The sequence below is a fragment of the Polistes dominula genome, unplaced genomic scaffold (genome assembly GCF_049000335.1).
Source record: "Polistes dominula isolate Pdom_NZ unplaced genomic scaffold, Pdom_raw_medaka contig_22, whole genome shotgun sequence".
Classification (NCBI taxonomy): Eukaryota; Metazoa; Arthropoda; class Insecta; order Hymenoptera; family Vespidae; genus Polistes; species Polistes dominula.
Genome location: NW_028300966.1, coordinates 4,207,235 through 4,234,169, shown reverse-complemented (window position 1 = coordinate 4,234,169; position 26,935 = coordinate 4,207,235). Strand labels below are relative to the sequence as shown.

Below are 26,935 nucleotides of genomic sequence, written 5' to 3'. Positions count from 1 at the left end.
CTCGCTTCGCTTTCGTAAATCTTTGGTGGAAAAAGCTGGTGGGATAAGCCGTTAGCCGATGTTCTCTTCTTTTAGGCGGAAAAGTCGAAAGAACAAGAAGCGCACTTCGTTTTCTCCTGTTTCCTTTTTCTTTCTCTCTCTTTATATCTTTCTTTCATTCATTCATTCATTCATTCATTCATTCATTCATTCTGTCTCTTTCGAATCCCACCAGTTCTTTATCGATACCATATACTATTCTCGAGGTCATAAGAAAACTGTTTTATGTAAGGTCAGTTAGTTGCAATTAGGTGTGTGAATCCTTTGTTTTACCTGAAATGAAGAAAAATTAGATCAATAAAAATAGTTTTTTGAAAAAAGAAAGCAAAAATAAGAAAAAGAAAAGATTAGACGAATGTGTTGGTGAAACGTTAATTATGTAAATAACATATACACATACGTAAACTTATGCGTATACATACACAGACACACACATACACAAGTGTCTATAGGGGTTGATTATAGCTAGTGAATGTGATTGAATGTAATAAACTTTAATTATATAAGAAATTATTTTTGAAGAAAAATTGTTCAGGATGTTCAAAGAAGTGTGTAATATAACGGAGGTGGATACAAAATTTCAACCGAGCTTACTTTTTTTTCCCCAATGACTTTCTTCACATGTTGTACGTAAGCAATTGAGACACCCACAAGCGTTCTCATTTTAAAAAGATTTCGCTTTATAGTATACTCTGTACTTAAATATATAATATTAAAAGAGTCAAGATAATTTTGTTGAAGTCACTCGTAAAAAGTATGTTCAAATATTTGGACGATTTGTTATTCTTTTTTATATTAGATTTGATTTAAGTTTGTTAAATGTATCTCTGTCTAAGCTATGAACAAAATTCTATAGATAATCCTATAAACTACATTCATATGTATATATATATATATATATATTTTATATCTGACTAATCTAGAACTGAATACGTAAAATATATCATCCCTTAACTTATAATACTAAAAACTAAACAACTATCCACGCAGTTAGTTGCTAATGGAAGGAAATAGAATACGAAACGTGTATTCACATATAAAATACATACACACACGCACGAACATGCGCTCATGCCATGTATACATGCACATGTACATAAACCTTAATAGAAAGATAAACAGATATACATAGACAAATAATTCAATCTAGACTAGCCCGGGGTCAAGAAATAGATCACGAGAGTAAGAATAGAATAATAACAAGAACCAAGAAGTGAATTTACCGTAAACTCACTGAATTATAATAGAAATTATCACAAATCTGGGGATTGAATTTAGGACGAAGACGACGACTAAAAAGAGACAAAACAAAGATACACACACACACACACCCACACCAAAGAAAAACTAAGAAAGTCTTCTTTTTTTATTTTTTATTTTTTTAGAGCTTTACTCAAAGGGAATGATACTACTACTACTACCGCATGATCTAGAGCAACGCGTCAAGATCTGCGCCTTTTCTCTGCGCCCGTTTTTGTTTTAATTTCGTAAAGGTGAAGGAAGGCCGGTGGTAGAGCAAACGCGGGGCGCACAGACACACCATAACCATGCTCGATTCACCCTCTCTCATCTCATTTCTTCTCCCCTCTCTCTCTCACTCTCCCCCTCCTAATACTCTCTCTCTCTCTCTCTCTCTCTCTCTCTGGGAACTACCTCCCACCAATCCTATTTCTTTCTCTTTCTAGTCCCTACTCTTCCTTCTCCTTTAACTTCCACAGCATCCTCAACCTCGTGGGAGTCGCGCGAAATCTACCACCGTGGTTTTCAACAGTGGTGGATACTGTTAGTGCGAGAGAGAGAGAGAGAGAAAAGAGATTTAGAGGAAAAGAGTGAGAGAGAGAGAGAGGGATGCATATATATATATAGGTAGTATATTCCCTCTCTCCTCATCTTCTCCTCCCATATCTTCCCTCTCTCTCTTTCCTCTCGGTTGCCTCCACTGTGTTTATCCCTGCTCCTCCACAGATTCTCACTCTCTCTCTCTCTCACACACACAACACACATACAAATGCAAATACATGTACACATACTCTCTCTTACTCTCGTTCTCTGTCTCTGTCTCTTTTCGTTTCGTCTCTCTCTCTCTCTCTGTTCCTCCCCCCTCCCTCAGTAGCTACCCCTCCGACGGAGTAAAGGGCTGAACCGGCCAGTGCAATTCAGATCGGCGTCGAACACGCGCGCGCTTCTCCGTTCTTCCGTCGAACGTTCGTTATCTTTACGCGAGTCTCGATTTATAATACATATATATATACATATATACATATATATGTATACATATATGTATATAGAGAATATGTATATATATTTTTATTTTGTTTTATAACTTTTGATTATTTTCTGAAACTTTTTCTTCCTTGCCTCCTCCCTTTTCTCTCTCTCTCTCTCTCTCTTTCTATTTCTATCTTTCTGTTTGTCAACCTTCTTTCCTTTTGTATTTTTTCTTTTTCTTTTGCTTGTTTTTTTTTCTTCATCTTCTTCTTCTTCTTCTTCTTCTTCTATCTTTCAGTATATTTTTATCCCTTGTTACCTGTCATTCATCGTTACTGTTTTTCATAGTTTTTTTAAATTTCGATTAAATTTTCTATCGTTTCGTATCTCTCGGCCATTTTCACGCCTGTTTCTTTTTCTTTTCTTATTTTTTTTTTTTGTTTTCTTCACCTTCTTCTTCTTCTTCCTCTTCTTTATACTCTCTTATTGTATCCTCTTATCAGCTTCAAGATATGATATCGGAATTTGTTTCTTTCTTTTTATTTTTTTTTTTTTGTAAAATGTATGTACAGTGAAGAATAAAAAGAAGAATAAAAAATAAAGGAGATAAGAAAGAAGAAAGAAGAAAGAAGAAGAAGAAGAAGAAGAAGAAGAAGAAGAAGAAGAAGAAGAAGAAGAAGAAGAAGAAGAAGAAGAAGAAGAAGAAGAAGAAGAAGAAGAAGAAGAAGAAGAAAGATAAATTGTTTGAAGTTTGTTGAAGAAAAGAAAAATTTAAAGAATTTAACAAATTTCGACGAAATTGAAAAAAGTAAGAGTGTGTGTGTTAGAAAACGATATCCGTTTACATACATATATATATATATATATATATATATATATATAGAAAGGAAGAGTAAAAGAGAAACAAAAAGAGAGAAAAAGAGAGAGAGAGAGAAAAATTTAAGGGATGTTGTTAAACTCATCGACGTGGATACGAAGAAGAGAGATCGTGCGACGTTGACATTCGATTCAAACGATCGGTGTGCCATCGTCAACGATAAACTACGTCCTTGAGAAACCCGACAACCACCCCCGTGTCGACAATTCTACCACTAATACCAACAATACAACGAGCAAATAAAAAAAACAAAAAACCCCGGGATAAAGGATAGAATCAAAAAGAAACAAGAAAGAACTTGAGGATACAGGAGGTTTGATAAAAGAAAACAAAAAATAAAAAATAATACGAGAGAAAGCGGGGCTGGCCCGTAGGGAAGGTGAAGGGGTGAGGGAGAAGGGTATAGAAAAAAAGAATAAAGTTCACGTAAGTGACAGTTCGTCGATCCGTTTGTCGTTTTCATTCCTCGTCTATGCGTTATTCTTTTAATTGATATCTAAAATAAAAACAAAACAAACAAATAAACAATAAAATAAAAAAGAAAAGAAATAGAGATATATTTTATATTCTATTTAACCTAAAACTTATAAACAAGCCCTTTTTTTCTCGAAACGCGTAACCTCGTTTCGCAATTTCGCGCGTGTTCCAATTTTTTTTGTTTTCGATTTCTTTTTTTCATCCCTCTCTCTTTCTCTCTCTCTCTCTCTCACCTAATTCGTTGTTCCTTTTTTTGTGTTCTTCTTGTTCTTCTCTTTCATTTTATTTTATTTTCATCGACCAATCCCTTATTCTTTTACTTTTCTTTTGTTTTCTACTTTTATTTTATTTTATTAATTTTTTTTCCTGTTTCCTCTTTTCTCATCGAACTAATTCGATATTCTTAGTTCAGTTAATTTCAAAACCCATCTTTACGAACTCTACTTCGGTTGTACTATTTCTTCTAGATCCGGCACTGTTAGTTCACTTAGCCATCTATCTCGTTTAAGTAACTTTTAAATTCTATTATTCTCTAACTTTTTCTATTTCTCTGTCTCTTTCTCTATCTTTCTTATTCTCTTTATATTTGTATTTCTTTAGAAAAGTAGAGTGCCACAAAGTGTGTCCCTTGAAATCTAAGCTTCGGTTTCGGGCGTGAACTCTTTCTAACAATCTTCCCCCCCCCATTCCTTTTCTACTTTACCCTTTTTCCCACCCAACCTCATTTTCTAGAAAATTGAACGATCTTACAAAATAAAAAGAATATAAATATTTGAATATATTTCGAGTGAAATTTCATGACGGTTTTGAACTAACCGACGTTAATTAACGACCGAGTAAATCCTGTCTCTTTCCCTCTCTCTACATTTTCATGATTGATAAATTATATACGTTAACGTGTATACAATACACGCATATAGTGTTCGTATGACTTATAATTAACGTGTGTAACATGTATACATACCTTGTGTCATAATTTCGATATTAATTGTTATTGATTATTTTGTTATATTCATTTGATACGAACGTTTTGTTTTCCCTTTATTTATCATCCATTTATTTTTGTTTCTCGTTAGGTTTTGTTCTTTACAACCCCACAGCTACTCCCTCCCCCTCTCCCCATTCCACTTCCTATCCCACATTTATTTTTTTTCATTTTTATTTTATTTCATTTTTCGTGTGGATTATTTTTTGTATTTTTTTTTTTTTTTCATTTTTTATTCATAAACGTCGAAAGTAATAAACGAGAATTTTACAGGCGTCAAATAGTAAGCGTTTTGCGTACGAGCAAGGTTGAAATTAAATTTGCTGACGTGTTTGATATATTAATCACTTTGAAATAATTTACAAAAGCTACAAACACATATTATTTCGTAATTTGTATATCGAGAAATAATGAGAGATGTGTGGGAAGAATTAAAAGGCTTCATATATGCGTGGGTATGGGGTGGGTTTTTTTATTTTTTCGTTTCTATTCGATTCTCAATTCAACCGAATACGATTCAACTTTGTTCGTTGTTTTAAATAAGAGAAACGATTAAGACGTATTCAATTAAAAAGTGTAAACAAAAAAAAAGAAACAAGGTTATTTTAGATAAAATCTATTTTCTCGACGACACGTTCTTTTTCTTTTTTTTTTCGTTTTTCGTTAACAATCAACTCGTTAACTTATCAACTGTATCTCTCTCGCGTGTTAGGAAACTTCACGTGTGGGGTATTTAGATTGTTGTCCTGTTAGGGACTAAAAAGGAAAATAGAACCGACAATAAAAAAAAAGGAAAAAAAAATTATTTACCCTCCTGGTCTATCGACTTTTCTAAAAAGAAAAAAAAACGAGGCGAGAAGAAAAAATAAAAAAAACAAAAACAAAGCTTTCGCTCGAATGTAATTTTCTTCGTTTCTTCTCTCACTCTCACACACACATACCTTATCCCCTTTCTCCCTCCCCCGCCCGTTCAATCTTTTTATTTTTCGATTTATCAATATCGCACGTTGTTCAGATCGTCGTTCCGTTAGAAACACTGAAAATAGTAAAAAAGAAACGGCGCAAAATTTCTCGTTGGTCTTAAACGAAATACTTTTTTTTGGTATTTGTTTTATTTTTTATTTTTAGAAAATAACACAACTCGACGTAATTTTATTTTCGTTTCGTTATATATATATTTGCCAATTTCGAGAAGTGTTTTCTTTTTTAATGTTTTACTTTTATTTCGCGGTTAATTCGAATCGTCGTCCCGCGTGAACGTGTTCCTTCTTTTTTGTTTTTAATTTAACAGCGTAGTTTTTTTTTTGTTTTTGTTTTTTTCTTTCACCACCTTTCTTTCATCTTTTTCGCTTACACCCCAAACACCTAGAAGATTAAAAACCCTAACGTAATTTAAATTTTTGTTCTTTCTTTTGTCATAATTCCGATTAACCAGTTAACTGTGGCGCTCCGTTTTGAAAATACGCACCTCTGTGTTTTGTCGCGAAAATCGACCGATGACGAGTCGAAGTTAAAATTGCTCATTTTTAAGATAAAATAAACTAAAAATAAAACCAAAAAAATAGTAATTTACAAATCTTGAATTTCTTTTTACTAATCTTGAAAAATGTTGAGAATATGTTTCGTTTTTCATAAAAATTACAATTTAATCCATTACCCGCCATAATACAAAAACGGACAAAAAAAAAATTAAATTAAGTGTATAATGATATTCATGCTAACCAAATAAAACTATTTTTGTAACAATTGTTTTTTTGTCTTAAATAGTAAAATTATTTTATATCATTAATTATTAATTTAAAATAAAATAGTAAGAATTTCTAATATTTGCATGAAGCACTAGTTATGATCTCATGACTTTAACGAATTTATTTCATTCTGAAGTTGCAGTTAATAAAAAGAAAAAAAATTAAAAATGCGTTCCAGAAAAGGCTATTGGCAGGTAATGGGTTAAATAGTAAATGGTCACTACTTTATAAGCATGATGAGTATACTAGTCATGACACAAAATCCTGCCATTTCTTCGTGACGATAATACTTATCAAACTCAGTTAAATAGAAATCCCTAATTTGATATTCTTGGATGAACAGAATTAAAAAAAAATATCGATGAAAATATAAATAATACACACGTAGTACTTCTTCTTCTTCATTTTCTTTTTGAAATTTGCTTCGTCCTCGAACAAATTTCTCTTCATCACGGAATTGACGTCGTCATCGTCGTCATCGTCGTCGTTGGTCGCTTATTAACGCTAGAAGCAAATTTTCAATTACGAACTAACGTTGTGAGATGGGAAAGCGAGAGAGGGAGTTAAGGGATAGATAGATAGAAGGTAGGAGGCCGGTAACGGTGTGCTTGGGGGACGAAGGGAATAAGGGTGATGGTTTGCGGCAGGAGACAGAGAGGGGGAGGTGTAGAAACGGTAGATGTGTACCCTCGTTATCTTGAGTAAATCTCGAGCGGGTGGTTTAATGAAGAGGCTAATTTTCTCCGCGTTATGCGCAAAATGTTTTCATACGATGGAAACGCAACTTTAATACCTCCCCCCCCCAGCCTCTCCATTCCACCCCCTGCCGCTACCACCTGTGCCGTCATGACGGTAGTCTGCCATGTAATCCGATCTTATATTTAATTACGAATAAAGGCATTTTATACTAGGATTCGTTGACTTCACTGGCTGACTGACTGGGATTTTCATCCGCCATTTATTTTTTTCTCCCTACACTACCCTCCCCCTCTTCACTCACCTCTCCTTCCTTTTATGTTTTTCTTTTTTAAAGTAAAAACTTCTTTATTTATTTTTTTTTTTTTTTACATACAACGTTTAGAGCAAATTCAAATTTATTTTTGTTTCTATTTTTGATGATTTTTTTCTTTCTTTTCTTTTCAACGCATTGCGTACGGCACTCTGTTCCAGAGACTGCACAGTTTTGAGTGTTCTTCTATGTCTAATAACATTATTCAATTCAAGAATTTCGTTATCACTGAAAGTTTATTTTTGTCTGCAGTATTATTTGATACACCTTGCTTTTATATTTTTTTGAAGTGAAAACTTTTGTATTTTATTTTTTTTTATATATAACGTTCAGAACAAACTCTAGTTTATTTTATTTTATTTTATTTTATTTTATTTTTTTTTTTGATGAATTCTTTAACATATTGCTTATGGCACTCTGGTTCGCGCTACACGCTTTCAGGCACCGCACAGTTTTTTGTTGGGTGTTCTTGTATGTCTAATAGCATTACTCAATTCAAGAATCTCGCTCACTGACATGAGAGTTCATTTTTGTGTGCAGTATTATTGCATCCAATATCCGCATCCAATAAATTATTAAACAACAATTCTCATTTGACTATTATTTTCTTTACTTCCATTTGTAATTTTGCTACTATTTTAAAATTAGAGCCTATTTAATAAAATAAAATTCTAATTTTGTAATTATCATTAAAAAGAACTGAAGATATAAATGATTTTTCTAAAAAAAATTGTTTCCTTACAAAGTAAAACGCGATTTTTGAAATAACAAAATGATGAATTATGTCGTCCCAAAAGTTTCTTTCTTTGTTTAGTAATTCTACGGGCACAATATTTTTTAGGTTGAATTATTGAAAGTATAGAAGAAGGTTAAATAGAGTAGAAAATAACCTAAAATACAAAAAAAAAGTATATTACGCATGCAATATTTTTTAACTTATCACCAAAAAAAGGAAGAAACTTTCGGAACGACCTAATATAACAATAAAACACTTTATAAGGTTATGATACAGAGTATGTACGATGCAATAATTATAATGACCACCCGATTGTTATACTTTTGGGTTTATTGGCATTAATTTTCTTTTTTCCTTAACTATATATGTTAACACACTATCTGCGAGTCGGGTATTTTTACCCGTTCCACAGACTGGCGCTGGTCGGCGGGTCGCGTATTAATACGTTTTATGCAGAACGTAAGCTAAGTTTCAGTAAAACACTTACTAATACTTGTTTTTTTTTCATTGTCACTAATTTTTGGACAGAAATGATGTTTTTAGTTGTTTTTCGTAAAGCCTGACCAGTGTTTAGTCTTAAATTTATTAATTTTTAAGAAAAAATACAAATTTTATGAAATGTGCTATTTTGACACTGCAAGTTTCGTGCTTACAAAGTTGCATAAATTCAATTGATTGATTTTGATAGCATTGAGTTCAAGTTTTCTACATCTTCGAAATATTATGTGATATCTATTTTCCAAATTTCATTGAAATCCTACTATTAGATGTGAAGATATTACATGTGTTCTAAAAAGTGCACTTTTTTCATATTTCCCTAATTTTCGCCCGCTATACATGTGAGTGAAGCTCCATGATGTTACCCGTCGATAGGGTGTTAAGAGAATACGCGAGACTCCGTTAACCTGGTAACGTAATAAAAAAAATCTAGTTTTAATTCTTTAAATCAATAATTGAATCGAAAAAAACATGAAAACGAGATATCTCATGACCCGTAAGCAATGTGTTGTTAACATTTTTATGCGGGTTTAATTTTTTCACGTGAGTTTTGTTTCGCAAAAGTAAATAACACCCGACAATATTATGTTTACAGGAAAGTTCTGTTCGATCAAACAAACACTGGTTTAATTTTTCATTTCTAGGAATAAGGAATTTTGTTTAAATGGAATTATAAAAACTTCCATCAAACTGTCAAGAAATTATAAATAATGATGCCAATTATATTATTCAATAAATTTTATTCAAGGTATGTGTGAAAAAATTATTTTCTTTTACTTTTTATTCTAAAAACAGACAGAACTTTCCGATATTTACGCATACTTTGAATGAACGAACGATGATAAAATAGAAAAATAAATTTCGAAAAGTTTAATTTGTTTCGATTAGTTAGATGGTATTATCATTTTTCAATCGGAGCAATTATGGGTGAAATTTTTTGAAAACGGATATGTTAAGTGATTATAACTCGGATATATGGGCTGTCTATTTTGAAAGTGGCCTATCTCCATTTTCCAAAAAAATTGAGTTAGCTACCGTAATAGTCACATTTTTACATGATCTTTTCATTCTCAAACAATTTGTTACAAATAAATTTAAAATCATGAAGATATTGTAACAAAAAAATTTGTCGATCAATAGTATGATGAAAAGTTTATTTTGAAAGTGACTTATCTCTATTCGTCATTTATTATTTTCCGGTTGCAGCTGGTTATTGTACAACTTTATGTTATGTATCAATAAAGCATTTGAGGTTGCTTATATTCCGAGTAAATATGATAATACTTTATTGTCAATTAAATGAAACAAAGAGATTTTGTAGTAACAAAATTATTAGAATACGAAATTTTGAAAAGAGTAAAGAATTCTGATGAGGAATCAATAAACTGGTTAAAAATATGTTGTGGATGCTTTTTGTCAGAAATAAACCCTATAAAATTTTCTATAAGACATCAATGAATGAGAATGAAAATTTAAAAGTCTTGAATTTATTACCACGTCGGAGTAGACCAAAAAAGTTCGAAAATATTGTATTAACATTACTATATAAAATATCAGACAAATTACAACAACAAAATTCAAGGACATAATTGACCTATTACGATATATATCACCGGAACATCATGATTTCTTCAAATCCCTTTCACACACACAAAATGTAGATGAGTAGTAAATTGTTTTGTAGGTTATATTTGTAATTTTGTACGTTATATAGTTAAAAAATGTTTTGAATCGCATAAATTATGTTCGTGAAGTGTTTTAAAGATATGTAAAATAAATTGAGTATTGTTTTTTTTCAATTTGAAGTATCTCAAATTATGTTGAATGGAGTTAAGAGACCCTTCGAAATTTATAAAAAATTAAATTGTTGATTTTGTCAATGGACTAACTCCATTCGTGGTTAGAAAACTCATATTATTCATTTAATAATTGCCACTACTTTAATAGGAAATATAAATTGAAAGAGATACACTCAAGCAGTATAACTCGTTAGTATCTTGAACGTATATTTTTCATTGCATTGAAACGCAAATCCTTCAATATCTGGATTTGAACATAAACGGAGCTACCTCCGCCACTTTCAAAATAGGCGGCCTATATGATAGAAGAAGATTTGAGAAAAAAATATCACGAATCACGATCTTACGTGTCGCAAAATGATGTATTACGTTTAATTGTAACAACTTTTTCTAATTCTAATTGATTTGATGAAAAAGGGTAGATTCAATTAATCAAAATTATATTCATCTACGACGACGACGACGACGACGACGACAACGACGACGACGACGACGACGATGACACTTGGGGAAATATTAATTATCGTAATTGTAGCCAATTTGTTTGACGAGAAATATGCTTGTAGAAAATAGTTGATTAATAACAAATATATATATATATATATGTATAAGGTTTACAAAAAATACCTTATATTTGTATTATTAATATTATTGTTATTATTATTATTATTATTATTATAATTATTATTATTATTAATATTATTAATATTTAGAATAATCAATTATACGTGTCTATCAAGTTCCAAGTAAAATTTATTTCTCATAATTATAGGAGAAAAAAGAAATGGAAGAGATCATAAGAGTAAAAAGGTTGGAAGAAATTGGTAATGACTTTTGTGAACGATCGTTATCGAAATGAGGAAGTCGATTATTAAAAAGAATTATCCTAATGAGTATGTTAATAAGCGGCAAAGTTGAGAAAAAAAAGACGGAGAATGACAGACATATATACAGACAGATAGAGAAAAAAAGAAGAAGATGAAGATAAAAAGGCATCATCTTCATTAAAGTTTTGTCCCTTCGAATTCTAAATAGTATTCCTGAATCTTCTCGAAAAAAAAATAGAAGAAGATAAAGAAGAAAAAAATTCTTCCGATCTGTTCGTTAGTTTCTCAACCTCTTTAAAAAAAAGTGAGAGAGACCGTTCTCCGAGATTTTGCTCTATTTCTTTTCCAGAAGAAATGAAAAGGTGCTGGAAGAATAAGAAAAAAAATAGAAAAGAAAAGAGAAAGTAATAAAAAAAAAAAAAAAAACAGAAAAAAAGTAAGAGAGAAAATTGAAGAAGTGGTCGATTTACGATCGACCAATTAGAGATTAGGTCGTTATAGAAATATCGGATTGGAATGAGGGTGGGATGAGGGAAGGCGTGGTAAAGAAGAGTAATAAATAAATTGGTGGCTGGGAGAGGGAGGACTGAATGGTGAGAGAAGATGAGGGGAACAACTGTGACTTATTTCGATTCGATCTATCGATCTTCTTCCTATCGAATCTTGTTGCAAACGTCCCACCAAGTAGTGATCGCTTTAATCGTAATTTGTTTGCAAATGCGATTCCAACTGAACCACCACCACCGGCTATGTATATATACGTGTGTATCTTCTGTTGGTGTATTTACATTGTATGTACACGCATATATATATAGAAGGAATACACGTGAATACACAATTTCAGGGAATACACGCAATAGGATCGATACGAGAATTCGTTGCAATTAGAAGCAATTGGATTGATCGATTTTTTTTTCTTTGAAAATGAGAGAGAGAGAGAGAGAGAGAGAGAGAGAGAGAAAGAAAATTACATTTTTTAAAAATACTTTCTTCTTTTCGTACTTTTTCTTTTTCTTTTTTTTTCGTTCTTTTCATCTTTTTTTTTTCTTTTTTTCTTTCTTTCTCTTTTGCCCTGTTTTATTTCGATATACTTGGTCGTAATTATATCGTACCCATGGACCACAGGAGTGTACGAAAGCAGGTCTATTAATTTACAAGTTTTACGTGGTAAAAAACAAGAATTAAGAAGAAAAAAAATACTTCTTGTTTTCTTTTTTTTCTTTTTTTTTGTTTAAATAAAGAAGAAGAATAAAAAAAAAATAAGAATCTCGTTAACGGGATTAACCTCGTTAGTTTTGGTTTCGAGCGTACGTGCCAAAAATGATGAACGAATGTTTGTGCGCGCGCGCGCGCGCTTATTTGTGTTCGTATATATTATGGTTGTTGTGTTATGTTGTAAAGAGTGTTTCTAAGGGAAAAGAAAAAAAAACACACACGATAGTTCCACCTATTTCTCACTTACGTTTCATTTTCTTTCGCACGAAAAAGTTTCAACCCTTTCTGTTTTTTTTTCCTCTTTTTTTTGTTTTGTTTTCATGAGCCTTATTAGTCGATAAAAAATATTTTTCAAAAGTTGTGTTTTACTGTCAAGTACTGTCGTAGAATTAAAACGAAATTTTTCTTATACTCGCTTTCGAATACGTTCGAACGTGTTAATATTACATTTTTCAACATTTTTCCGTCAAATGTTTCAAATATTATATAATTAATATTAATTGCATTTTTTTTGTATGAATTTTTATTTTTATTTTTATAAATCTCAACATAAATAATGAATTGACGATGATGACGACAATGATGATGCATTTAAAATATATATTAGAACTAGTTAATATATTTTTTTTATTAATATTTAATTAACATAATACTGTTATATTATATGTATATATATTATGTTTTATGTATATATATAATTATGTTATATATTAATTATATTAATATATAATTATATTAATTTTTAATATTATAATAAAATAATATATTAATATAAATATAATTACATAATAAGTACTATATAATTATTATTATATAATATTATAATATTAAAATTAATACAATTAAAATATTAATAATAAAAATTATTATAATAAAATTAAATAATATAATTAAAATTATAATATTATATTGTAATATATTATAATATAATTATATAATATATATAATATTATAATATAATAATATATATTATATATATTTTTATTTAAAATATATATTATTATTATATATATATTAGTATAAAATATTTATTTATTTATTTTACAAAATATTGAAGAAATATGTAAAAAAAAAAAAGAAATTAGAAAACGACAATTTTCTATGAAAAAAAAAAATAAAAATAAAACGTGTAGAAATTCGTTTCTGAATTTTTTTCATTAGCAAAACGGCTTAGAAAATGATTTCACATTAGAAGATCCTTTCGATCATGGGATTACAGAAATTGCTGGTACTCTTGGTAGATTTTCCATCGTTTTCCTTCCTTCGGCAGTCATGGATTTTTTTTTTCTTTTCCTTTTCTCTTTTTTCTTTTGCTAGGTCGTTCGCTTAAAGGACTGTCGTGTTGAAACTGAGCGTTTTGCCGGTTGAAGATGGATCGAATGCCTTGATGATCGTATCCTTCTCGTTTCGGTTTCTCTTCTTCTTCTTCTTCTTCTTCTTTATTTTTTTCTCCCTTTTTTCCTCATTCGAAGAACGATCAATAACGTTCTTCGTAATGATGGAAGACATATCATCCTAAATATATCTGTCCGTTGATTCTTTTCAAAGGAAATAGAAAGTAAAAAAATGAAAAAAAAATAAAAATAAAAAACAAATAGAATTAAATAGAATAAAATAGAAAAAAGAAAAAAAAAACAAATTACCTATATAACGGGTCAAGATTATACGTCACATACATTTTCCACATTTTAGCGTGTAGTTGTTAAAATATGATTTTTTTTTTTTAACCTACTTTTCGAGCACCCTCATAAGATTTGTAGAAAAGGTTAATAAAAACAAATCAAAAAAATATGTACTTACGTATTCGATGTTATTTCGTTAATATTTTTTCTTCTTCTATTTCTTCCTTTTCTTTTTATTTTAGTTTCTTTTCCCTTGTTATTTTTTTTTTTTTTTTTAATGTACATCGATTTTTCAGAAGATACAATAAAATATAAGAAGATAAAGATCGTTGAAAAATTGTCAACACTTCGAACGAAAAAAAAAAAAAGAAAAAACTTAAATTGTATCGAGATTATACACGTATTCTCAATATTTATTTTTTTTATATTTTTTTTTATACTAAACACACGTACTCGTACACGTATATGTATGCATGTATACATACGTGTGAATGTGTACATAGGACACTCGATAGTTGCACTTTCGCACTAATGTTGACATATTTTCGCGCTCTCATAGGATCGCAACGAAAAATGTTTTATTTTCTTTTTTTATCTATTTTTTTTTATCTCTTTTTTTTTTAACCGTACCGAGAGGTTATCATTTCCCCTCGGTGATGCCATTAGTCTCGACCGCGTAACAAGGAAATAGCGTGGGTTTTTCTGACAAGCGTTAAATTACAACCTTTTCGAACTACTGATGGGAAGGATGGGTGCAAAAGGGAGGAGGAAGAAGAGAAGGGTAGGGGTAGGGGTAGGGGTTTGTTGCCGGACGAACGAACTCATTCTCGTTTGCGATTTATAACGGGGAGTGGACACTGTCAAAAAAAATTCTACCATTGAAAATGTGTGAATATTTTTTGAAACGTTCAATTATTATTACCAAATCATAACATTCGCATATGTTATTTTTTTTTTATATTTTGAATGAACAAACAAATAAAAAAAAAGAATATATTTATATATATAGAAGAACCAACAAGCAAGCCCTCGATAAACTGTCGAAAAACGATTCGATCTGTCGAATGTGTTGAACATTTTCGTGTTAAAATAAAAAGCATAGTTCGGTACAAATTGTTCGTTTAGGAATGAAGACGAAAAATATGAAAAGCTCCAAAAGGAAAAACGTTTTACGATCGATGGGAGGAAATTGCTAGTCATCGTGTAGTTTTTTCTTTTTTTTAAAAGAAAATAAAGTCAATCGACGGCCCTTCAACAATAATGGATTTTCAATCGGAACTAAAATCCTCGAAATGTTTAACATTTCATTTTAGAAGATAACGTTGATTGGTTAAATCGGTTTGCTATAAGAAAAAAAAGATTACATTAGGTTTTTAACAATTATGGATTTTCCATCTGATATAATATCTTTGAAATGTTTAACAATTCATTTTAAAAGTTAATGTCAGTAGGTCAAAATCGTTTTGTTCAAAGAAGAAGAAGATAACATTAGGTCTTTAACAATTATGGATTTTCAATCTAATATAAAATTTTTGAAATGTTTAACATTTCATTTTAGAAGATAACGTTGGTTGTTTAAATTGATTTTCTCAAAGAAAAAGAAAAAGAAGAAAACATTAGGTCTTTGACAATAAAGGATTATTAATCTAAAATAAAATTTTAATAACGTTTAACATTTTATTTCAAAATATAAATATATAATATAATTTAAATATAATAATATAATATAAATTAATATATAATATAATTTAAATATAATAATATAATTGATGACTTAAATCGGTTTGTTGAAAAAAAAAGAAAAAGAAGATAGCATTGGTAAAAGTTAGTTCTTCTTTTTTATCGATTGATTGATCGATTATAGGATAGGTGCAGAGATTTGCACATACCTTGATACCTAGATACCTGGCTAACTCGAATCAATATGGGATGCATAATGAAGTCTATCTAATGTGAACGAATATTGACCATAGTTCGTTCGACGAATAATACTCGAATGATTAGATTCTCATGCATGTACGTTGTTCGATCCTTCGAACTTCCGGGCAGTTGATTTCCCGTGTCGCGGAATATTCGATCGATGTTCCGGAACGTAGACACAATTTCGAGTGTTCCTACCGAATGAATTCAAGCGTGCGTTTGGTTGCTTCGTTTCTACGTTAGTTAGTTCGTTCGTTCGTTCGTTCGTTCGTTCGTTTAATTGCTCAAATTAACCATTAAGATGAAGAATATGAAAAATAAAGTCACATTAGATATAGATGAAAAAATACACATTTTATTTCCGAGATCAACAAAAAAAAACTAAATATTTATTTAATTAGAATGAAAGAAATTGATAGAAAGATAAACTAATTAATACTAATTAATTAAATGCTTATACTTAACTTACTACTATTTACTATCTACTCTTTTTTTCTCTTCCGTTTTGCCTTCTTGCTTTTTTTAAAAAGTGTAGAAAAATGCTCACGCATGAAAAAAGAAAAAAGAAATTTATCTTCTTCGTTAGACTCGATAATGGTACTGACTCTACTCTACTCTACTTAAATATATACTTTACTACTTTTATCTCTAGCAATTCTACCTTTTAAGAGAAATATTTAAACTGGAAAAAGCATTCGTTGTATTTTAATAAAAAATAAAAAAAAATAAAGTAACGATAGAGATAAGAAAATAAAAAAAAATACAAGTTCAAAAAATTTCTTATAAGTCAGGGTTTGATAATTTTTTTTATTTTTTTCTGATAAGTTACTTAAACAAAAGTTAGAAATAAACCTATTCCAGAGATATTTCAATGGAGAGATATAAATGATTAAAATATTAATGATCTATTAAAGAAATAGTCAATCAATTAGGTGATAAAAGAATGGAATAAGTTAAAAACAAATTAGAAATAATTCGATAGAAAATTCCTGCAACTTGATAAATTAGATTTGAATAATCTAAAAATAAATTAGATGAGAACGAAATAAATTCGAGAGAGAAAAGAGGAACAAAAGTAATGCAAACGAAATAATTATTAAATTAAATTTGAGTAACTAATTATAACAATAATAATAAAATATTATCGATTCAAACAGGAAGAGAAAGACAAAGATAAAGAAAGAGAAAAAGAAAGAGAAAGATTAAGGTGTAGTCAAGAAAGCAGGTTAATATCGAAAGATAATGATCAATCACCTAGGATAATTGATACAGAAGCATAGGTTAAATCGATCTCGGTAGGGATTATCGGTCCTTTAATCGGCATAGCTGCTGCAGTGCGATTTAGTATAGCGGCTTGCACCGTACACCAGAGTGGGAACTTAATTACCAGATACGGATGCCAAATCCTAGTCGAACGGTTCGTAACGCGGAGAATAGTAAGCGTACATAATATATATATATATATATATATATATATATATATATATATATATATATATATATATATATATTCACTCCTGAATTTCTCCTATATATATTATTTTTATATATACATAGTAGGATGCTCCGACCCCGCGTTGCTGTGGCTTTGTTATAAAATGTTGATTTAGTATAATTCTAAACTATTTAGTACATAATAACAACAATACCAAACTATTGATTGGTAATATAATTGGGCCGCCTATTTTGAAAGTGGCCTATCTCCATTTTCCAAAAAAATCGAGTTACCGACCATTTTTACATGATCTTTTCATTCTCAAACAATTTGTTACAAATAAATTTAAAATCATGAAGATATTGTAACAAAAAAATTTGTCGATCAATAGTATGATGAAAAGTTTATTTTGAAAGTGACTTATCTCTATTCGTCATTTATTATTTTCCGGTTGCAGCTGGTTATTGTACAACTTTATGTTATGTATCAATAAAGCATTTGAGGTTGCTTATATTCCGAGTAAATATGATAATACTTTATTGTCAATTAAATGAAACAAAGAGATTTTGTAGTAACAAAATTATTAGAATACGAAATTTTGAAAGAGTAAAGAATTCTGATGAGGAATCAATAAACTGGTTAAAAATATGTTGTGGATGCTTTTTGTCAGAAATAAACCGTATAAAATTTTCTATAAGACATCAATGAATGAGAATGAAAATTTAAAAGTCTTGAATTTATTACCACGTCGGAGTAGACCAAAAAAGTTCGAAAATATTGTATTAACATTACTATATAAAATATCAGACAAATTACAACAACAAAATTCAAGGACATAATTGACCTATTACGATATATATCACCGGAACATCATGATTTCTTCAAATCCCTTTCACACACACAAAATGTAGATGAGTAGTAAATTGTTTTGTAGGTTATATTTGTAATTTTGTACGTTATATAGTTAAAAAATGTTTTGAATCGCATAAATTATGTTCCTGAAGTGTTTTAAAGATATGTAAAATAAATTGAGTATTGTTTTTTTTTCAATTTGAAGTATCTCAAATTATGTTGAATGGAGTTAGGAGACCCTTCGAAATTTATACAAAATTAAATTGTTGATTTTGTCAATGGCCTAACTCCATTCGTGGTTAGAAAACTCATATTATTTACTTAATAATTGCCACTATTTTAATAGGAAATATAAATTTAAAGTTTTTAGATACATTTAAGCCGTATAATTCGTTAGTATCTTGTACGTATATTTTTCATTGCATTAAAACGCAAATCCCTCAATATCTTGTTTCGAACATAAATGGAGGTAGGCCACTTTCAAAATAGGCAGATCAATTAAGAAATAATACCATAATAATACTCAAAAAAATATAAAATGTAAGGCTAGTAATGTCATTTGTAAATCTGAAATAAAAGTAAGGGGAGGAGACGTGAATATATTGAATAATTTGAATTAGGGATCCTGTAGGAGGGATGCGCCATTCATATTCAGCTCATGTGTCGTTGGCTGAAAATTTTGGGGGACCGCTTGAATTTATAATAATTTTTTCGTGTAACCTATTCTATTTTAATATAAATTTTTAATTATCATTAAATATAGTTCATTTTTTTTCTGTATTTGATGCAATTCATTATTTCATAATTATTTCAATGTTTGAATCATTCGCGCACAAAATCGAGTTCCGGTCCCCCAACAATGTACATGGCGCATCCCTCCTATGGGATCCCTAATTTGAATTGTAATACAGCGCCATCTATTGAAAACTTACATTATCTAGAGATCTATATAACCTTTAAATAATAAATACTTAAATTTGCAACAAAAAATAAAAAATAAAAAAATGTAAAATGTTTTATTTAATTTAAAAAAAATTTAATCAAAATTAAGATCGGTTTAGTAGTATCGAAGTTCATTGGAAACCAGCAATGTGATACTGAATTTTTATATATAAAGATACATATATATATATATTAAGTAATATAAATTAAAAGCTAAATTATTATATAATTAAACATTAAAAATTTTCTGTTTTATTAATTATTTAATAAAATTTTATATAATATTGAATTAATTAATAATAAAATAGGCAAAACTTCATTTACCTAAATATCATATGTTTATTTGTCTTATTGCATTCTAAGATTTGCTCCTTGTATAATCATTATCTTATATATTGTCATTAACTTACACCGTGCTACTAGTTTCTACAGAATTTAGAGACAAGCTAAGTTTATATATCATTCTTACATAATACACAGTGGTATGCTTTTTCTAATTCTTTTGATTATGCTTCCTTCTTTCTTGTTTTTTATCCTTTTGCACTAAAAGGAAAAAAGGAACAATAATTCTTCTGGTTTAGTATAAAAGTAACATAGAAAAGGTGCCTATAGAAAAAATATAAAAAAGGGCACGATTGAGAGATACTTCTGTTGAAGTATGATGTTCTAAGAAAAACACTATATAAGAACTCTTCCAATAAAATCTTTGATAAATTCGTTCGGATAAAATGACGGAATTAGTTAAGTGCTTTTTGCCGTTGGAGAAATTATTCACAGGATTATTATTATTGATTTTCTTTTCTATTTACTTTCCTTATTGATATATCATTATTTTTTTTGTATTTTATTGTTTATGTTTATTCGATGTAAATAATTACGATAATAATAATTTATATTTTTTTCCTTTTTTCTTCTCTCTTTTGTATAAATGAGAATTATCGTTTTATTATAATAAAAAGTTCGATATTTTATAAATAGGAATTTAATGATGTTATTACTCTATTGTATAGAGTTGAAAGATTTGCATTAAATTGATTATCGAATTGGTCAATGAATTTGATATTTCTTGAAAGTAAATAAAAAATAACAAATAAAATATAATAAGTAAATGTAATTATAAATTAATAGCTAAAAATACAAATATTATATAATAAAATATAGTATAATATAATAAAAATAAATATAATATAATAAATAAATATAAATATAATAAAATATAATAAATAAAAAGAAGAAAAATAATAATATTCAAAAAAGTAATTGTAAATTATTTTGATGTCTGTCTACCAGTTACGTTTATCTCTTCTACACATTTACCTTAGAATATTTTATTTCATTTCACATTATTATTATTTTTTTCTGACATTATTGGGTCAAAGAGAGAAAGAAAGAGAGAGAGAGAGAGAGAGAGAGAGAGAGAAATGGAAGTAAATAGGAGGAATGGAAATAAATAGTCTTTCTTTATCTTTATCTTGTTTCCAGTAGATGCAACCCAACTTCGCTAACTGTTTATGTTACTTCTGTTCGATATAATTCGAATTAGTCCGAGAGATTCTAAAGTCCTCTTAGGTACAATCTAATCTGGCCTTTACAAATTCTATCTTTCGATTACTATACGCTTGACCTACAATCCTTCCATTTTTTCTTGTACACAACTTCTTGAAAACAATAAAAATAATATAATAAAATAAAATTTAATTAATCATAGTTGAAAAATATTTAAAAAAACATTTTTCAACTATGTTTAATTTTGTCGATAAACGTGATAAGGTTATTCATTGTTAAAGAACATTTTGTGTGTATTAATTTTTATATTGCAAAATTACTTTTTCAATCTGGTAATGCCAATCTTAGTTTTTAAATGCAAACTCACACACATACAAACACGTGCATGTTTATTCTTACGATTTTTTCGATATACTTTAATACGAATTTATTTTCAATATATTTAACCAATAAAAGAACAATTCCATAGAATGCATCGTTTAATTTTGCACGACTGAACAATGGTTTTGTAAATCGAAAATAATAGAGGGGAAAACGATTTGGTAAACCTTTCCGAGTCGATGCATTTTCCTAGCTCGTCATAGTATCGAATTTAACGGGTTCTAACAACTAACACATCTACTATTAGAGAACTATTACACAACACTGGACACGCGAAACTTTTGCGATGTGTTAACACAACCACCCTTCATTTAGTTTTCTTCTTTCTTTCTATTTTTTTCCTTTAGTATATACTAAAGTGATACCTTTATTTTTATGAGGGGTTAAAGTAAACCTTTGTTTATTTATTTATGTTTTTATTACTCGTTTCTTTTTCTTCATAAAACAGGTGGCGTATCTTATTAGGGTGAATTCATTTATTTATTTATTTATTTGTTTATTAGTTTTTATTATTCTTGTCTTCTTCTTTTTCTTCTTCTTCTTCTTCATAAAGAAAGGGTTAATCCTTAGAGTGCTATGGACGCATATATGCGTTTAGTAAAAATTACTAAGCTTATCGTTCGAAGCATATACGTGTTTGTTAATATTAATGTAAAATAATTTAATATTTATAATAAATAATTAAATTATCTTCAGAAACAGAATCTTCAATTATTAAATATAATTTATTATTAAAATCTGGTTAATAATAAATTATTCTGTTTCTATAAAACATTTTAGTTAAAAGTATTCAGCACTTAAAGGGTTAATCCACAAACCTTTCCAATTATTTGTTAATTTAATTTTTTTTATTTTATATTATTCTTGGGTTTTTGTTCTTTTTCTTTTTCTTCTTCTACGTAAAGAAAGGGTTAATCACAAACCCCTTCATTTATTTATCCATTTACTTATTTATTATTATTACTATTGTTATTATTATTGTTATTAAACTTCCATTTATTGGTTAATTCTTTTTATTTCATATATTATTATTCTTTTTTCTTACTTTTCTCCTTTTTTGTTTTATTTTTTTAATTTCAGGAACGGATTTAACGCGAAATACTATTTTTGTATTTTTATTAATTTCTTTCTTTATTTTTTATTATCGTTCTTGCTTATATTTTCCCTTTATCCATTCTCCTAATTCTTCTTTTTCGTTTTAATTCTATTTATTTTTATTTTCACTCCATTTTCTATTTTTGTTGTTCTTCTTTTTAACTCGTATTTACGTAAACGCGTACGTAACTTAGGTTGAAGAGGAAAAACGTCTTTAAGCTCGCGATCTCGGTCACTTGTTAAACTTTTCATTCGTTCCCATTTTCGAAGAGCTTAGTACGTTCGTCCTTAATAGACGTACGAACCTCAGCGGTCTTGAAAAGGGTCCAATGAGAAGACCTTACGAGAGAGAGAAGATGTTCCACTCCTTAGAATTTCAACATTGTCTCTTATTTCTCCTCACCATAATCTTTTCATTCGATCTACTACCGATTTAATCTTACTTTTTCTTCCATTTCTTCTTCTTCTTCTCCTTCTTTTAATCTTATTAATTATTTAAGATTAGTATTTAAATTCGCAATTATCGAATTAAGGAGTTTCATTAGATTTTCACGTTATTTATTCTTCTTCCTATTTTACAATATAACAAAATTTTGTTCATCTAGTGTTTCTTAATGATTGTAATGAAAAATATTACTGATGTATGTACCCATAATAATGAAAATGGTCTAAGGTAAGTCAAGATTAAAAAACAAAATGAGTTTATCAGTTATTTCACACCACATTATTTGAAATGAAATAAATCCAATGTAAATTTTTACGATATTGTCAAAAATGAATCGTTAACCCTTGGGGAACACATTTATTTGAAAATTACTTTGAAATATTATAATATATATAACTTAAATTAATATTAAATATAATATCAAATATTATAATAATTATTTATAATAATATAAAAATTACGCATTACTTTGAAATAAGCCAGAATGAACTAGTTAAATCTCTTTGCCCAAACAAATGCATGACTTATTGATACGTCAAATGTAGCCAAAGGGTTAAATAATGTTTGTTATTTCAGTACTATATATAATTTAGTGTTCATATGTAATTTTTTAAATATCTCGAAACAAGAGAAACATAACTTACAATTAGACCACTTTCAGAATTATGGGTACATATGTTTGAAAATTGATTATCATTTTTATTTTTTTTGTTCTTGTTTATTCCTGTTTATTCGTTCGTTTATTTATTTATTTATTCGTTGGTTTGTTGATGAAAAACTCATTGTCATTGGTATTAATTAAACAATAATAGGATTTTTGTACTTTTTGTAATGAACGAGCGTTGTTAACAAAACAAAAACAAAAAATACGATTACTTTTATTCGCCAACGTTTTACGTTTTACTTTTTGTGTTTTTGCGAAAAGAGAAAAGGGGGAGAAAAAAAGGGAAGAAAAATAAAAAGTAACAATCATACTCAAAGGAGGTATTTATTTAATAAAGAAAAATATTTTGCAATGCATCGCGACAATGCATTGCAATATTTACCATTTGTATTTGACATAAAACAAACAAACGCTCGTACTTATTCGTTTCTTTCTTTTTTACTTGGTTTACTTTGATAAGAAAATAAACAAAAAAAGAAGAAGAAAAAAGCTAAAATAAAAAATACACAAAAGTTAATAAGCAAGCATGACTACTAGGTAGGTAAGTAAACCTTAAACCCATCGATCCGATAATAAAAATGTAATTGAAGACGCGAGATAGATTATTTAACTTGTAGAAGAAAATTCGTCCTTTTTTAAGAATTCAAAGCTCACGAGAAAAAGAAAAGGAAGAAGAAAAAGTAAAAAGTAAAAAAAAAAAAAAAGAAAAAAAGAAAAAAAAAAGGAAAAAAAAAGGGTGCAATGCAAGCTGTGTCGGATTCCTATCTACCTTCGATTTCTTTCTAGTCTTGATCAATTCTTTATGAGAAATGGAATATCGATTGACTGCATTCACAATCGATTTATATCCACACACACACATACACACTTATATATATATATATATATATATATACACGTATATACCAAGCAGATAAGAGTAAAGGAAGGAAAAATATTGATAGAATAGATTTTCGCGAACAGCTCGTTACGTTTGTAGAACATTATATTCCGCTCCAATAACGTTGAGATATCTACTAAAGATACCTACTTTATAAAAGAAGATAACTAACAACTATATAAACTGTTATTATTATTATTATTATTATTATTATTATTATTATTATTATTATTATTATTATTATTATTATTGTTATTATTATTTTGTTATCCTTATTTTGTGTGAGATTTTGTTTTCTCTCTTTCTCCTCTCATATTAATCTCTCCCCCTTTTTTTCTCTTAATTCCATTTACTTTCTTCTAAGATTTAGTTTATTTTTTTTCTAGTTTTTATTATTATTATTGGTTAAATTTATTAATGTTATATATGGACCGTTTATTTTGAAAGTGGTGTAAGTCCAGTTTAAAAAAAAAGAGATATCACGTAATAAATGCTTAATTTAATGTAAACTTTTTATGGATAACTAGTTAATATTTAATTTCTCAAAAAGTGCTCATGTTTTGTACAATTTAAAATTGGTCGGTAAAAGAAATTGAGTAATCATTGATATGAAAACCTTTAATTTTCTCGAAACAAAAGAAACAGGACTTACACAACTTTCAAAATAAACGGTCCATATAATTTATTATATATTTATAATATTATATTATATGTTATTAAATTTATATTATATAAATTAATATATTATATAATAATATAAATTTATTAATAATATTATTATTAATAATACTGTAGGGAAATCAATCGTTTTGTATCCGGCTAAGGATATCTAATCTCCCCGTGTTGCCGGTACCATTTAAGATATAGAAAATATTCTTTATTTCGACAAGTATAATCAGTATACAATTGCAATTCACAATCTCCCACACTCACTCTGACTTCGCAAAACGCACGAAACCCGCGAATATCCGCAATCTTACCGCAACTCGCTACTCATTCGCTATTCACTCGCTAATCATTCTCTTATCACTCATATCGTATCGCTTTTGTCACTCGCTCTCGCCGCTCGGTTCTCTCCACGATCCTCCACGCTCGGACACACGTGACTGTCCTCTCCTTATGGGTTTCTTCCCCCACATTGCATCCCTGAGGGACAAGCCATCTTCCGAACCGTTCTCGAATTTTCCCAACGTTCAGCTCGGTCTAATAAACAAGTCACCAATATCGCTCGAGAACCTTCTAGACTTACACACAGACTTACACACACAACTTACTCAACTTACAAAGAACAGACCACGCATCGTCTTTCTTTATTTCGACCATCGGGTCCTTTTCTCTTTAGCCTTTCCTCGCCTACCTACTTATCTATGTTTATTCTTCGATACTTAAAACTCCCCTACAATACTAAATTATTAATATAAATTATATTAATAATAATATTAAAAATAATTAAAATATATAAATATAAAAAATAGTTAGATAATATATATAATATAAAAAATAATTATATTAGGAGTACAAATAAGTTTCCGCCGTTTTTTGTCAAAAAAAAAAATAATATTTATTGTGAAAGAACGGTAGTTTAAATTTAATCGAAGTATTGTCCATCACTAGCAACTACTTTTTCCCATCTTTCAGGCAGCGTTCGGATTCCATGTCTAAAGAACTCCTTATCTTTTGAGGCTATCCACGAATCAACCCAGTTTTTGATATCTTCATATGATGTGAACCGCTGCTCCGACAGAGCATGTGCCATTGACCAGAACAGATGATAGTCGGACGGAGCAATGTCTGGTGAATACGGCGGGTGGGGTAGTACTTCCCAATCAAATGTTTTTAAATAGTTTTTCACCGGAACCGCTACATGCGGACGAGAATTATCATGTAAAAGAATAATTTTGTCGTGTCTGGAGTAGTATTGAGGGCGTTTTTCCTTCAGAGCTCGGGTCAATCTCATCAATTGTGTTCGGTAGAGAGTTCCAGTGATTGTTTCGCTTGGATTAAGCAACTCGTAATACACCACACCAAATACACAGCATGAGTTTTTTTCCATGAATATTCGGTTTTGCTGTGGATGTTGACACGTGGCCAGGTAGTCACCATGATTTTCTTCTTTTTGGATTATCATAATGGATCCACTTTTCATCACCAGTGACGATTCGATGTAAAAAACCTTGTTTTTTTTGTACCTAGCTTGCATCATTTCACTCATGCATAATCGGCGTTCAACATCTCTTGGCTTTAATTCATATGGAACCCAATTACCTTGTTTATGAATCATTCCTAACGATTTTAAACGATGTGAGACTGCTTGCTGAGTGAATTCTAAAGTAAGTGCAAATTCCTTTTGTGTTTGAGACGAATCTTCCTCCAATAATTCCTCCAATTCTGCCTCCTCGTAAATTTTTGGTCTTCCACTATGATCTTTGTCTTTTACGTCAAAATAATCGTTTTTAAATTTTTGACATGTTCTCTCATTCAAGGCAGCCTCATTTTATGCTTCTACGAGCAATCGATGCGTCTCAGCTGCAGATTTTTTTAAATTAAAGAAGTAAATTAAAAGTTCCCGATAATGACGTTTATTTGGCTCAAATTTAGACATTTTTGGATAAAAAAAAATATATGATGCTAATACCAAGTTAATAATATGATAGGGTTATGTTGCTCTTGAATAAGCAACCTAATTTACAAGCCGGTTATCATCTGCGAATTCTAACGTAAGCCTCGTGTCATGCCATCTCTCTCAAAACGCCGGAAACTTATTTGTACTCCTAA

General features: G+C 29.2%; 1 protein-coding gene across 8 annotated transcripts in view; it reads left to right on the top strand.

The window, feature by feature from the left end:
* The first annotated feature begins 2,187 nt into the window (after positions 1 to 2,187).
* Positions 2,188 to 26,935, top strand: part of LOC107063695 (uncharacterized) — a 128,191-nt gene continuing 103,443 nt past the window's right edge. For 6 of the 8 annotated variants that reach the window (XM_015315679.2, XM_089173023.1, XM_089173022.1 and 3 more), the window contains exons 1-2: positions 2,196 to 2,334; positions 2,820 to 3,055. The gene's annotated coding sequence lies outside the window, so the exon portion shown is untranslated. Of the gene's footprint in view, positions 2,335 to 2,819; positions 3,056 to 3,105; positions 3,551 to 26,935 lie in introns of those variants that run through there. The other 2 variants (XM_089173019.1, XM_015315677.2) reach the window with 2 other exon arrangements.